This window comes from Pteropus medius, unplaced genomic scaffold (assembly GCF_902729225.1).
Source record: "Pteropus medius unplaced genomic scaffold, Ma_sr-lr_union100, whole genome shotgun sequence".
Classification (NCBI taxonomy): Eukaryota; Metazoa; Chordata; class Mammalia; order Chiroptera; family Pteropodidae; genus Pteropus; species Pteropus medius.
This window is the reverse complement of record NW_024349801.1, coordinates 17,360,880-17,372,888: the sequence shown is the minus strand read 5'-3', so window position 1 is coordinate 17,372,888 and position 12,009 is coordinate 17,360,880. Positions and strand designations below refer to the sequence as shown.

Sequence of the window (12,009 nt, the reverse complement as noted above, 5' to 3'; positions counted from 1 at the left end):
CTCTACCCAGCAAAGCTATCATTTAGACTTGAAGGACAGATGAAGAGCTTCCCAGACAAGAAAAAGCTAAAGGAGTTCATCAACAGCAAACCGGTATTACAAGACATGTTAAAGGGACTTCTTTAAGGAGATGAAGGAAAAAAAAAAAAAGAATAATAAAGTAGCCCTCTCAAAGATTCATTATTTTAAGACAGACAGACAGTGAGTGACTTTTTGGGCGGTACCATTTCCAGTATTTCATATTTCCACGTTTGCTCGCCTCGTCTTCCCCTCCCCTACTCCTTAATTTTTATTTATTTTTCTTAAACCACTGAGTCTGATAAATGAGGGCTATTAAGAGACTGTTTGTTATTCTGTCCTGGGTTACTATTTTAAGGGCTCAAAACACTCATAAATATATGGACTGTAAAGGGATACATTTTAGCCAGTGAAAAATTAATTTTTTTTAATATATATTTTTAAAGTGTCCTGCTGAAATTCTCCACAATATCTCACCATGATCTTCCACTTTGCCTCCCATTTTTATCTGATAAGAGATGATCCATCATGGATGTGATTCCCTTTCTCTGTGCCATAAATAACATCTGGGGAGGGGAACATCTCCCCGCCACATAGCACTGTCAAGATTTTAACCAATTTTGGAATTTATTGTTAAGCCTTCTTGGGATGGGAGCCAAAAGTGCGTGCATGCCCATCAATTAATTGTCTGATGGCCTTCCTGGTTTGAGACAAAGGCACTCCCAAGTCCGAGCATAGAGAAATTTCTGATTTCAGCCTCACTTTCTGGATGGAAGATGAGACACGATGGGTTGTTACACATCCCGACTTATCTGGAGGCAGTCCCACTTTTTGCTGTGGTCCCAGCGAAATTATTGAGACTGACCTTTTTTACTCTCAGAAGTATCCTGGTTTGCATGATTAATTATGTGGTCACTATAAATGTGGGCTCAGAAACACAGTGCCCATTTTGTCTCTCGTTTTTGCCTCTTCCCCATCAGATGCTCATTCCATGTATTGAAACCTCCTTTTTCTTCCATCAACCTCTCATCATGGTCAGGAGACTTATAATCTGAGGTAACATCTCTAGGCTGGCAAGAAAAGAAACAAATATGATTTTATTTCCCACCATATAAAAGGCACTATGCTGTGGGCTTTTCAAAAAAGTCATGCTTTCATTCTAAGAACAACCCCATGAAGTGCTATAATTTATCAGTATCAAAATACGTATTTTTTCATTCATCGATATCTCAAAGTCGGGCTGTGCTTTATAATTGATGTCGTCTTATAATTGCTGTTGGTCACACAGCATCGTTATTGTCCCTGCATGTACTAGCATCAAAACACAGAAGGCGTGTCAGCAGCTAGGAAGAACATGCTGGAAGCAAAGCATTCTTTTAGTCCTCAGGAATCAAGTGACTGTGGAGAAAGGGGGACAGAAACATGACTTTTGGTTCTTTTAAGGATTCTTTTAAGAAATGCCGTATCACCAATAATCTTGATGACACAGAGGGCCGTGTTGTTTGGGAAATTACCTATGTGATCACTTTGAATCTCAACGTGACTCTGACTATGAAGGTTTAGAATTGCTTCAACCAATTCAATTCATTTATAATTTTCCTTTTTATATGTGTCCAAGAGTGACATGTGATAAAACCTGTGCCAGTTAAATCTAAAAAGATTTAAACTTTTATAAAAATACTTTAATTATAAAATTAAAAATTTCAAGAGACTACAAACATTGAGTCAAAGTTATTTGGAAGGATCCTTTCTTAGTAATATATAAGAAAACAGGTGTTCTACAATTGATGGCATCCTGTTAAATATGGTAGGTACCTGTGAGCTCATTTCACAGGTGAGACTAGAAAGACAGGTGGTTTGCTTTTCCCAAGGTCATGCAGTTAGTCCGTGGTGGTGCAGGAGTAGGGATGGAACGAATCAAAAATTGATTTAAATGACAGCCATGGAGTTGCTACAAAATGCCAGTGTCTGGGAGGCTCAGCAGTGAAGGAAACATAGGTAGTATCTGGCCCCACAGAACTTTCAGTGCTGGGAGCAGAGGGACCATGGTGGGGAGGGGACAGAGGCACATGACTGTGATACATCCTGAAGGGTCTGATGGTAGCAAGAGAACCAACCCTAAACCTGGAGACCTGGGCGGCATCCAGGAAGAAGGGGCTCCTGAGCCGTGGCCTGAAGAGTGAGGAGGGATTATTAAACTAGAGCAGCTCGAAGGAGCATCCCACGCAGCAGGGCAGCAGACACGAACACCTGGCGGTTCCGCCCGCACCCTTTCCACTCTGCTTTCGTAGTCGCCAGTTGTGATTGATTTGCGCAGTGTCCTGTGGTGGACAGCCGCAGCTCTCCTGTGGAGAACCGAGATTAACTTTGCTGCCTACCGATGATTTGGACCTTTCCCCCTAATTCTCAAGAAACTAGGTTGGCATTAAAAACTCCACTTTTAAGGTGAGAAACAACAAAGTTCGAAGTGCCAACCTTGCCGTGCCCAAGGTCAGACAGGTAGTGGTTAATGACGGAGGTGAGACGTGAATCCCAGAGGACCGGAATCAAAGCGAGAGTTTGTGCCAATGCCTCAAACTGGGTCACACGCTTCCGGGAAGAGAAGAGAGTCAGGATCCGTTTATTCAGTCCTCCGTGCTTTGGGGTAGGGAGAAAAATAGAGGCCCCACAGGTGGGCGGTGACCAACCCAAGCGACAGCCAAGGACGAGCCAGGAACTAGGCTGTCAAGGAGCAGCCGACTTTCTTCTCTCGTGTCTTCATTACTTTTATCAACATGTATTTAAGAATCGTCCAACCAGAGCAAACCACAGCTTTAAAGCAATTACTTGGTGATGATCAGGAGGGGCCAAGGGGATTCTGTTTACTTATTTGTGTGAACTTGAAATGCCTGCTTTCTTAATTAAGCCTTAGCTCTGGGTTTCGCCTCAAGCTTTTCATTTTTTTCCTCCTCTTTAACAGGTCTCTCTGTCTTCCTTCATCACCACAGGCCTTGGGCTTTGCCTGTTTGCTTTCTAAGAAGCATGTGTCCCTGCCCTACCTCCTAGGACATCTCCCTTAGTTAGCCCCAGCACCCAGCTGCTTTCAATTTCATAATTATCAGCCACAAGCAATGTAATCCTTGGCCACGCGGGAGCAAAGGATGCAGGGTTTTCTCTACCTGGAGCTCCTTCCTCCTGTCCAGCTCTTTCTTAAAAAACTCACGTCAAGTCACCTGCAGGGGGCCAGGCTCCCTGAGCCTGATCAGCACTGAGGCTGTTTGGGGTGCTCTGGTCTGGCTCTCATGCTTGTGCTTTTTCTCTTTACATCTGCAGCAACTGGCAAAACATCCAGGCCACAGGAGATGCTTGATAAATGCTTCTTGAACAATGAAGGCATGAAGGAATGAATGAACAAATAAACCACTTCTGGCATTCACGTGAGTGCAAGCGTCTGGTGGTGGGGTGTCGGGGTGGGGAGTTGTCAGCTGTCTCATGACATAATCTTGTTTGGAATTGCTTTTCGCATATGAAGATGTTCAGTGATGTTTAATGTTTCTGTTGGAATATCTACATGCCCAGCCTCCTGGGGCTGGTCATAATCTATGCGTCGCTTCCTTCACAGCCTTGATAGAGTTTTTTAACTCTGCTTGCTGAGACCCCTTTATCCTTAGCTTACCTCTCACCTCTAATTAGGGACCTCTTATTTGCCCCAGGTATTCAGCAACTGCTGTGCTCCCTGCTGGTGATGCAGTGCTTAGGCAGACGGACACCGGGTCCTTGCCTCTGGGGACCTCGCAAGGCAGTGGGAGAGAGAAGCTAGCAGCTAGGCTCATTCCGGTGGAGAGGTGTGGATTTCTGTAGGAACACATTATAGAGGCACCTCAAATGGACTTCCGTCATCAGAAAAGAAGCAGCGACATCTAAGCTAAGAAATGCATGCCAGTCAGTCAACAAAAGGGTAAGAAAGGAAGTGTTTGGGTTATCTGTTTCCGCATCAAAACTGAGGTGTAAAACCACCACCACTTTGTTAAGTCTCACAGTTCGGTGGGTCAGGAGTTTGGATACAGCCGATGTGGGTGATTCTTCTCCATGTGGTGTTCATTGAGGTCATTTGATCGTATTCAGCTGGAAGCTTGTCTGGCCTGGTGGGTCCAAGAGGGCTTCCTTCGCGTGCCTTGGTGGGGACAGCTGGGAGCCAGCCTCTTTCCTTTAGACAGTCTGAAGGACTCTCCACGTGTCCCCTCTTGTCTCCCCGCCAAGGCAGGCAGGTCTCTCACATGCTGACACAGCTCCAACGGAGAGGAGGTGGCAGCTGCTAGTCTCTTAAGGCCTGAGGCCACAAGCTGGCGAGGCATTACTTCCCCTGAGCCCACTGGCCAAGGCCTTCACAGAGCCTGCCAGATTCAAAGGGAGAAGACAGACACCCCCACTTGTTGATGGAGGAGGTGTCAAGGAATCTGTGGCCATTTCTAATCTGCTCTCTTGAGTTGGAAAGAGGGTTCTAGACGGACGAAGCGGTGTGTGGAGGCCGGCGAGAGCCTGACCGCGTGGAGGGATCGGAATGAACCCTCAGAGGCTGGACCTGAGACCGCAGTGGCCGCGACAGTGGACGAGGCTTCAGAACAGGCAGGAGTGAAGCAGAGCAGGCCTTGTTGAGACATGTCACTGGGTCTGGAATTTATCCTGGGGACAATGGAAAGACAGCGAAGGATTTTTGAGCAGTGATGTGACACAGTCATATTTGCAGTTGAGAAAAGTCACTCCTGGTAGCTGTGTGGGGAATATGGGAAAAGCTTTGCCAAGGGCCTAGCGGGAGCCACAGGAGGAAGGGGTTGAAACAACTCAGGTGAGGGATGTCGACACCTTGAAAAAAAGGGAGCGGCAGCAAAGTTTTAAGAGCTAAATAGCTGTGGTGCCGGGGAGGGTGGCGGAGATTAGGTTCATGGCTGCGTAGGATAGGACTTACTACTCCCCTGGGCCCTGTCCCCAGGCTGCCCAGCCTCACTCCCTGCTTGTCCTGCTCCTGTGCCCTGTGGGCCAGAAAACCCCATCCTCTGCCACTACAAAGACTGACGTCTGGGTGGCAGTGTGGGCGCCTGGCCCTGCACACACAGTTGGACAAGCAGCTGCGTTTTCATCCCAGCATTTCCAACAAGCATCAGTCAGCTTCCCATATGTGAAAAATGGGGACAATAATATTAAATGTGACAAACATTTAACCATCTCTGAAGCTGCGATCTCGATAGCAGCTGGGAGGAAATGATAAAGTAGCAACAAGGACGGAAATCAGATTTCCTCTTGGAGAAGCTGATAAAACATTTCATTTTTCTAAACAAAGAGAGTTAGGGACTCTGATTTATTTGACCTGATTTATTTCAAGCCTTCAGGGCCCCATTTTGGAATCATCGAGTCCAGAAATGGGAGGCCTGAGGGTTTCCTTGTCCCTAAATTGGTCCCTTACTTTCTGGAGAGGTAATTGTCGAGACCCACGGAGCATCGAATTTATGTCAGGTATGCTTGAAATCGAAACCCTCCCCTTGCCAGTGGAGCCGGTTACGCTTCTGAGCTTTAGTTTCCGTATTTTAAAAATGGGAATATCGGATCCGCCTCACACGGTCGGTGTGAACACGTGAGATGCTGTGGCTGAAAGCGCAACAAGCCCTGCCTCACTGGCCCGCACCAACTTTCCGCATGTTCGGTTAGGTCCGCCCCAGATTAAATGCGAGGAAACTGAGGCTCCTAGAGGTAAAGCAGCTGCCCAGGAGTCCCTCTAAGAAGAGGTTTGGTGTTCCGTGATGGTGACGTGAGACGTTCTCGCTGGCTCTAACAGCGCTTGGACAGTGAATGGGTGCTATGTGGAAGCAGGTGTCACCTGGGTTCAATAAGTGACTTTCTCATAGAGTTACCCGAGAATGTGTGGTAGTGAGCTCCCCATCGTCAGAAGTGTTCAAGGAGAGGCTGCAGTCAGCTGTTCAGAACTGTGGTTGGGAGAACTTGTGACACGTGGGGGATCAGAATAGATGTCCCGTAAGCTACAGCCTGGCTCTGAGAGTCTACAGAGCCTTAAAATGTGTTTCAGGAACAGATACTAGAATGACCACAAGGAGTTGTTCCAGTTATTTATGGCCACCTTCTTCATAGAGCCTTCACGTGGTGGCCCAGTGTCAGGATGAATTGGACCTCTGAGGGGGCTGTTGGCCATGTCTCTGGACATAGCCTGGGCCAGCTGGGTTTCCTAGAGCACCTTGGACCACAATAAATAGAATCACATCACCCTAAATATTTACCAGCTTCTGCTAATTACATCAGGCTTCTGTGAAGGAGGCCAGGATGGACTCTGGCTTCCTAGGGGTGTATTTGGTTTCTCCACCAACAGGGAAACCTGAGGAGAACTAATCTGTCATCATGCTGTAAAGAAGGACTGACAATAGCTAACTCTGGAAAAAAGGGAGCTGGCTGGCCCCAGGCTAAAACACAGCATAATGAAGTGTGTTTGATTTAAAATTCAGTGTATTTCTCCTGTATCTCTCACTCTCTCCCCTGCTCTCACTCAACACAGGTCTGTCTCACTTTGCTTGATCATCGCATTTAGGGGTCAGAAAGGTTTTCTTAAACAGACAGCAAGTGTTTTCAGGCTTTGCAGGCTATACAGTCTTCATCACAACTACTCAGCTCTGCCGCTGTCTCACAAAAACAGCCATCGACAGTGTAAATAAATGGGCATGGCTGTGTTATAAATACAGCCACTAACAATAAATAAATGTAGCCATAGACGATATGTAAATAGTGAATAAAATTTTATTTACAAAAGAGGCAGCAGGCTGGATTTGGCCTATGGGCGTTAGTTTGACTACCCATCATTTTCAGCTAGTCCTCGACAAGCCAAGAAACAGAAGGTGCGTCCCCGTGCCAGCTCCAGGTGCTGTGGGTGGTGCAGACTTGCACCTCAGAGTGTAGTCTGTGAAACAGCGGTACTAGCCTCCCCGGAAACAGGTCCATGGAGATGGTCAGAAATGCAGAATCTCAGCAATCCGCCCCCCTTCTATTCCCCCTAAATCTCTTATCTTCATCAAAATCTGCATTTTAACAAAAATTTCCAAATGATTCACATATGCATTCGGGTTTGAAATACACTGGGCTGTAAGAGATAGAGTGGTCTTGGGGGTAATGATTCACATCTCTGTTTAAATATTCTGCTTTTTTGTTCTTATTGCTGCTCGTGGAGCTGAGATACAAAAGTTTAGACTTCAGAGAGAGGATCTGTGTAGACAGGATAATTGTAAAACTTTCGATAACTATTGTGATGACGGCTAATCTTTGCACAGTCTTTGGCATTTTCCAGACTGATCTGATAGTCTCGTGAAGTTCTCGCCGTGCTCCTGCATGTGAAAGGTCCCAGCTCCTCTAGCTCTGGGGCTGCTCCTTCTCTGTGGCGCCCCCCGGAGTTGTGCAGTGCGCTGCCTGAACAGCTGTCCACGGCGGCCCTGCCTGAAGGGAGCTTTACTACCTCAGGTTTTCTGATGTGGAAACTGAGGGCAGAAGCTTTTGAATAGAGGACAATGCCAGGGTCTGTTTTGAGGAATAATCCTATACTCGTGTAAGGGAGGGGAAGAGGAAAACAACGTTTATACACAGCCTTTGCCACGTCACCAGCATGTTTGCATTTTGAGCCTCCAAATCTTGTGAGGTAGATGGGTCTCACTGCCATCACGCTCATCTTCTGCCTGAGAATATGAAGCTGAAGTAGGGGCCAGGGTTCACACCCAGGCCCGACTGGCTCCACAGCCCGCCCTTCCGCAGGCAGGCGGCCTCCCCGAGCCTCCCCTAACTGCCTTCCTGCCAGGTGCACTCCCCGCTCCGCGTGATGACTGGAGGGCGAGACTGTGAACAGCCTTCAGGTGTCCTGGGTTGGGGTCTTTATCTCTTCCTGAGCTGACAGTCACCGTGGAGAGGTGGCTCTACAGAGTAGCGGGGACCTTTGAAGTCAGGCTCATCGGACTCAGGCAAACTCATCTCACTGTAGCCACCAAGGAGCCAAGTGACCCTGGGTGATGGACTTAAGCTCTCTGAGCTCGTTTTGTCTCCCTCGAAGGCAGTGGTAGATGGAAGGCCTCAGGTGCACCACAGGTGTCTAGTGGATGGTGCCTCTTCCTTCCCGTGACCGTAGCCATGCTTGCTGTCTCGTGTCTCCTTCAGGAACAAGCAGGGCCCATGGCTTTCAGAGAGAGGGAGCCCCTAAGTCCTGTCTGTCCACATCTCTGTTCCGAACCTTGTTACCACGGGCCTAAGGATATTGCTGTTTCGTTCCTTTGCATCTTTACCAGACGAGAGTGGTCTCCCCGGACCACACAAAGAGTGAGCCAAGTTTCCTCCTCCAGCCCAGGGCTGCCTGGACCTTCTGGGAGAGCTCAGCACACAGCTGGGGAAAGGGCTCTGCCCTGGAGCTCAGACACCTGGGCGGGGGCCCCGGACAGCAGGCTCTGTGACGACGGCTGACTCGCTGCTCCCCTCGGAGCCTCAGTTCCAAGCAGCCAAGATGAGCAACAGCCAGGAACAGGGCTAAGGGTCTAGGGCTGCTTTATCCCCACTCGCCACATGCCTGGGCTCATCCTGTCACATGCAGCATCTCCTTAACCTTCAGCACAAACCTAACGTCATCTAACTTCTCAGACGTCAAACCTGAATTTCAGATGTTCGAGCATGTACGCGGGTCATACACAGCGGCCAATCTTTGAGCCGGGTTGACCGGCCTCTTTGACCCCAAGCCTGACCCTCTCCCTGGCTTTGGGCTTTGAGATGTGGCACCATTGTAAGGGGGCTGTTCCTTCAGGAGTCAGGGATGTGATGCAATCGTAAGGATGGGGCTGACCCACCTGCACTCGTGTGTCGAAACCGGGTCCAGTGCCTTGACTGTCGCCTTAGGGTTTTGCTGAAGCTCTTAAGAAGAGACCATAAAAACGTGGAGTGACAGCACATAATTCAGAGTATCCAGAGCCCTCCGTGCTCCTTCCGGCGCTCACTGACGTTCTGTGTCTTTAAAATGCATGTTGATGAACGTTTGAGCAGCCGCGCACGGTGCGCGTTTCACCGGGCGCCCCGTTTCTCATCCATTTTTTGCCCCCTGTAGCTCTCACGGTTCCTTTTAGGTTAACTTTTACCTCCTCTAGCACGTCGCCATCTGGTCCACAGACCTCCAGTTAAAACTGACCCAAAGGTCTGGCGTGGTCTGCGTAAACGTCACGGCAGCCGGACGGGACAGAGACGAACCGCTCCCAGCTTGCCCTGCGCTGCGCCCCTGTGCGACCCCGACCGCACCAGCCTGCGCGCCCCCAGGGAGGCTCTCCAGTCGGTCCGCTCTCTGCTTCCCTGTGGTTTCATCCCGTCCACACTGAGGCCGTGGGAATAATTCCTTGCTGTTCTATAAGATGACTTGCTTGGCAGGTCATTGCCTGGGCCGGGGACACCCTTCCCTAACCTCTCCGTGGGTTGCGTTCCACTTTGGTCACAGGAGATGGTCATCCCTCCAGAATTCCTCCTTGATTAACCTCAGGCATGTCTCCGAACCTCGCTGACCCTCAGTATTTTTGTCTAAAATGGGGGTGATAACACTACCTACCTTCAGGGAATCGTCATGGGGATTGGATAAGGTGTTTTGAAAATACAAAGTGTCCCAAAAGCTTTCGTGCAATTTTAAGCTTTAATAACTTCAGAAGAATAAATTCTATAAACGTACTGAATGTGTTATTTGAAAGTTGAAGCATTTCCATTTTTAAAAAGTATTTAGTTTTGCGAATTTATACATTTTTAATTTTAATTTTTGTTTCAGTCAATAAGTGCCACGTTTCGCCAGAGGGGCTAAAACAAAATTTAAAGACTTATTTTTAAAAACTCACAAAAGTACATAAATGCAAAATAAATTTAGACATACTTTCAAGTGAGTTTTTGTGTATTTATAGCATTTATATCTCTGAAGTTATTAAAGCCTAAAATTGCACTAGGACTTAGTAAAGTGCTACACAGAGAAGCCCTTCTTTTGCTGTTTGTATCATAGTCATCATTCTCACCACCATCACTCGGTCAAAGCCATCGTGAAGGAAATCCTGCTTTGACGTGAATTACTAAAGATCAGGAAAGCGTGGCATGTTTCTGTCCCTCCCTCGGTGCTGGGCTTGGGCCACAGGCCTCCCATGCTGCACATCCCAGCTCGGTCGCCATGCTCTTACAGGCTCACATCCCTCGCCACGTTTCCAGTTCTCACCCCTCACTAGCTCACCTGCTGAGCTTCGGGACAACATGGTGGACCTCAGACTCTGGCAGGAAACGGGGTGAGGGACAGCACATTTGTGTCAGCAGTACAGAAAACTTGCACCCATATTCTCTTCCGAACCAAGATACTGGTTTACCCCATCTGCATGCATCCTTCTCCTGAATCCCGCTCTGCCCTTGACCTTACTCACCACCACCTCCATTAAGAGGATGCATCTTGTACTGACCGCTCTGGCCTCCTTCCTTACGGCCTTCACAGCCCCGGCGCGGCTGCCGCCCAGCCTCTCACACCTACTTATTTCCACTCTGTCCCGGAACCTCCACTCCAGAGTCTCTCTGAACACAATGACTTCTCTGTGAGAACCTAGACCCTCAGGATCCCCTGATGGCGTACCCCTCCCCACAAAGACCTCTACTCAGCAGGTAATCTCCTGAGTCCCCGAATTTGGTGTCTGAGAGAATATCAGGGAGGAAAGAGATAAGTTTTGGAGAAAATTTCCTGCTGTAGAAACTGAGTTTGTGATTATCTCAGCTACCTGAGATGGATGTGAAGTTAACGAGTGTGTTCTTGAATGTCAGGGGTCTCTGAAATCCAGGAGGTGGTTGGACAGATGGGTCTGAATCTTCAAGAAGTTTAGGTGGACATTAAACCTGGGCCTCTCAGCATGGAGGGGTGGGAGGGGCTGGCCAGAGGGGCATGCAGCCTGTGTGGGGAAGGGAAGAGGATGGAGCCCAGGAGAAATACAGGGTGTGCTTTCCTGGCCGTAATTTTGGAAGGCTAACATCTGGGGTCACAGATGCCAAGAGGGGACAGGGATTCAGTGAAATGCCAACGAGGGGCTGATGCTGGAGAGATGTCGAGAGGGACATGGACTGGTGGGTGTGCCTCCTGGGAGACCAGTGGTGACCCTGGAAAGGGAAGTGTCGGGGCAGTGGGGATGACAGCAGGACACTGAGGAGCGAGGAAGGATGGTGACCGCAGCCAAGCACTTCAGTAAGATGGGTCCCAGCAGGTTGTAATAAAGCAGCCGTCTTTACCTTATTTGAAGTTACTCTTCCTTTTCACAAGGACTGTCACTATTTTACAGGTAGAGAAACTAAGGCACAGGGGCTGGGATTATGAGTTCCTCTGCTGAAGTCCTTTTGCAGAGGTGGGCAGGCAACCCAGGCCTCGTGAGCTGCCTGGTCTAATTACCCTCTAATTGAGTTCCCTCTCCTTCCTCTTAGGTGTCACAGTGACATTAAATTACAGGATTCAAACATAAAATTTCCTAAACTGAAACGTGATTTATTCAGTAGGACTCTATACCAGGTCACTTTATCATGCACAGTGTCATAGACCAGATCTATTATTCACAGGAACTATTACTGAATCAGAATCTGGAGCTAGGAGAGACCTTGAGAGGTCAGGTCATGATCAACTCAGCTGCCCCCCGGTCTGAGAAGCCCTCACCCCACGGCTGCGGGTGAGCAGCAGGGTTTAAATGTGAACAGAAAAGGAGAGGCCCAGCGTCCCAAACCTCACGTCACGCTTTGGGTCTAGCTCAGAGCTTTGTTCCTTTAAGTCTCCTCAATTAAAGCGAACCTTAGATGGGAGCTGGTCCTGCCTCGTATTGCCTGGGTTCTGCTTGGCCGGCAACCAAGCTGGACTGTTCTCTACAATCATGCTTTAGTCGTTCTCTTGGAGCAGAAAGATGGCGGATACAGTATATAATTCATTCATTAGTTTATTCAGTCGTTTAATAG

The 12,009-nt window shown here is 48.4% G+C and overlaps 1 long non-coding RNA gene across 20 annotated transcripts in view; it reads left to right on the top strand.

Annotated features, from left to right (window-relative positions):
- The window catches only part of LOC120623021 (uncharacterized), a 560,047-nt gene that overhangs the window by 481,835 nt on the left and 66,203 nt on the right, over window positions 1–12,009 (top strand). For 18 of the 20 annotated variants that reach the window (XR_005658645.1, XR_005658636.1, XR_005658629.1 and 15 more), the window contains 2 exons: window positions 3,331–3,434; window positions 3,711–3,955. This is a non-coding gene — a long non-coding RNA (uncharacterized LOC120623021). The remainder of the gene's footprint in view (window positions 1–3,330; window positions 3,435–3,710; window positions 3,956–12,009) is intronic. The other 2 variants (XR_005658642.1, XR_005658628.1) reach the window with 1 other exon arrangement.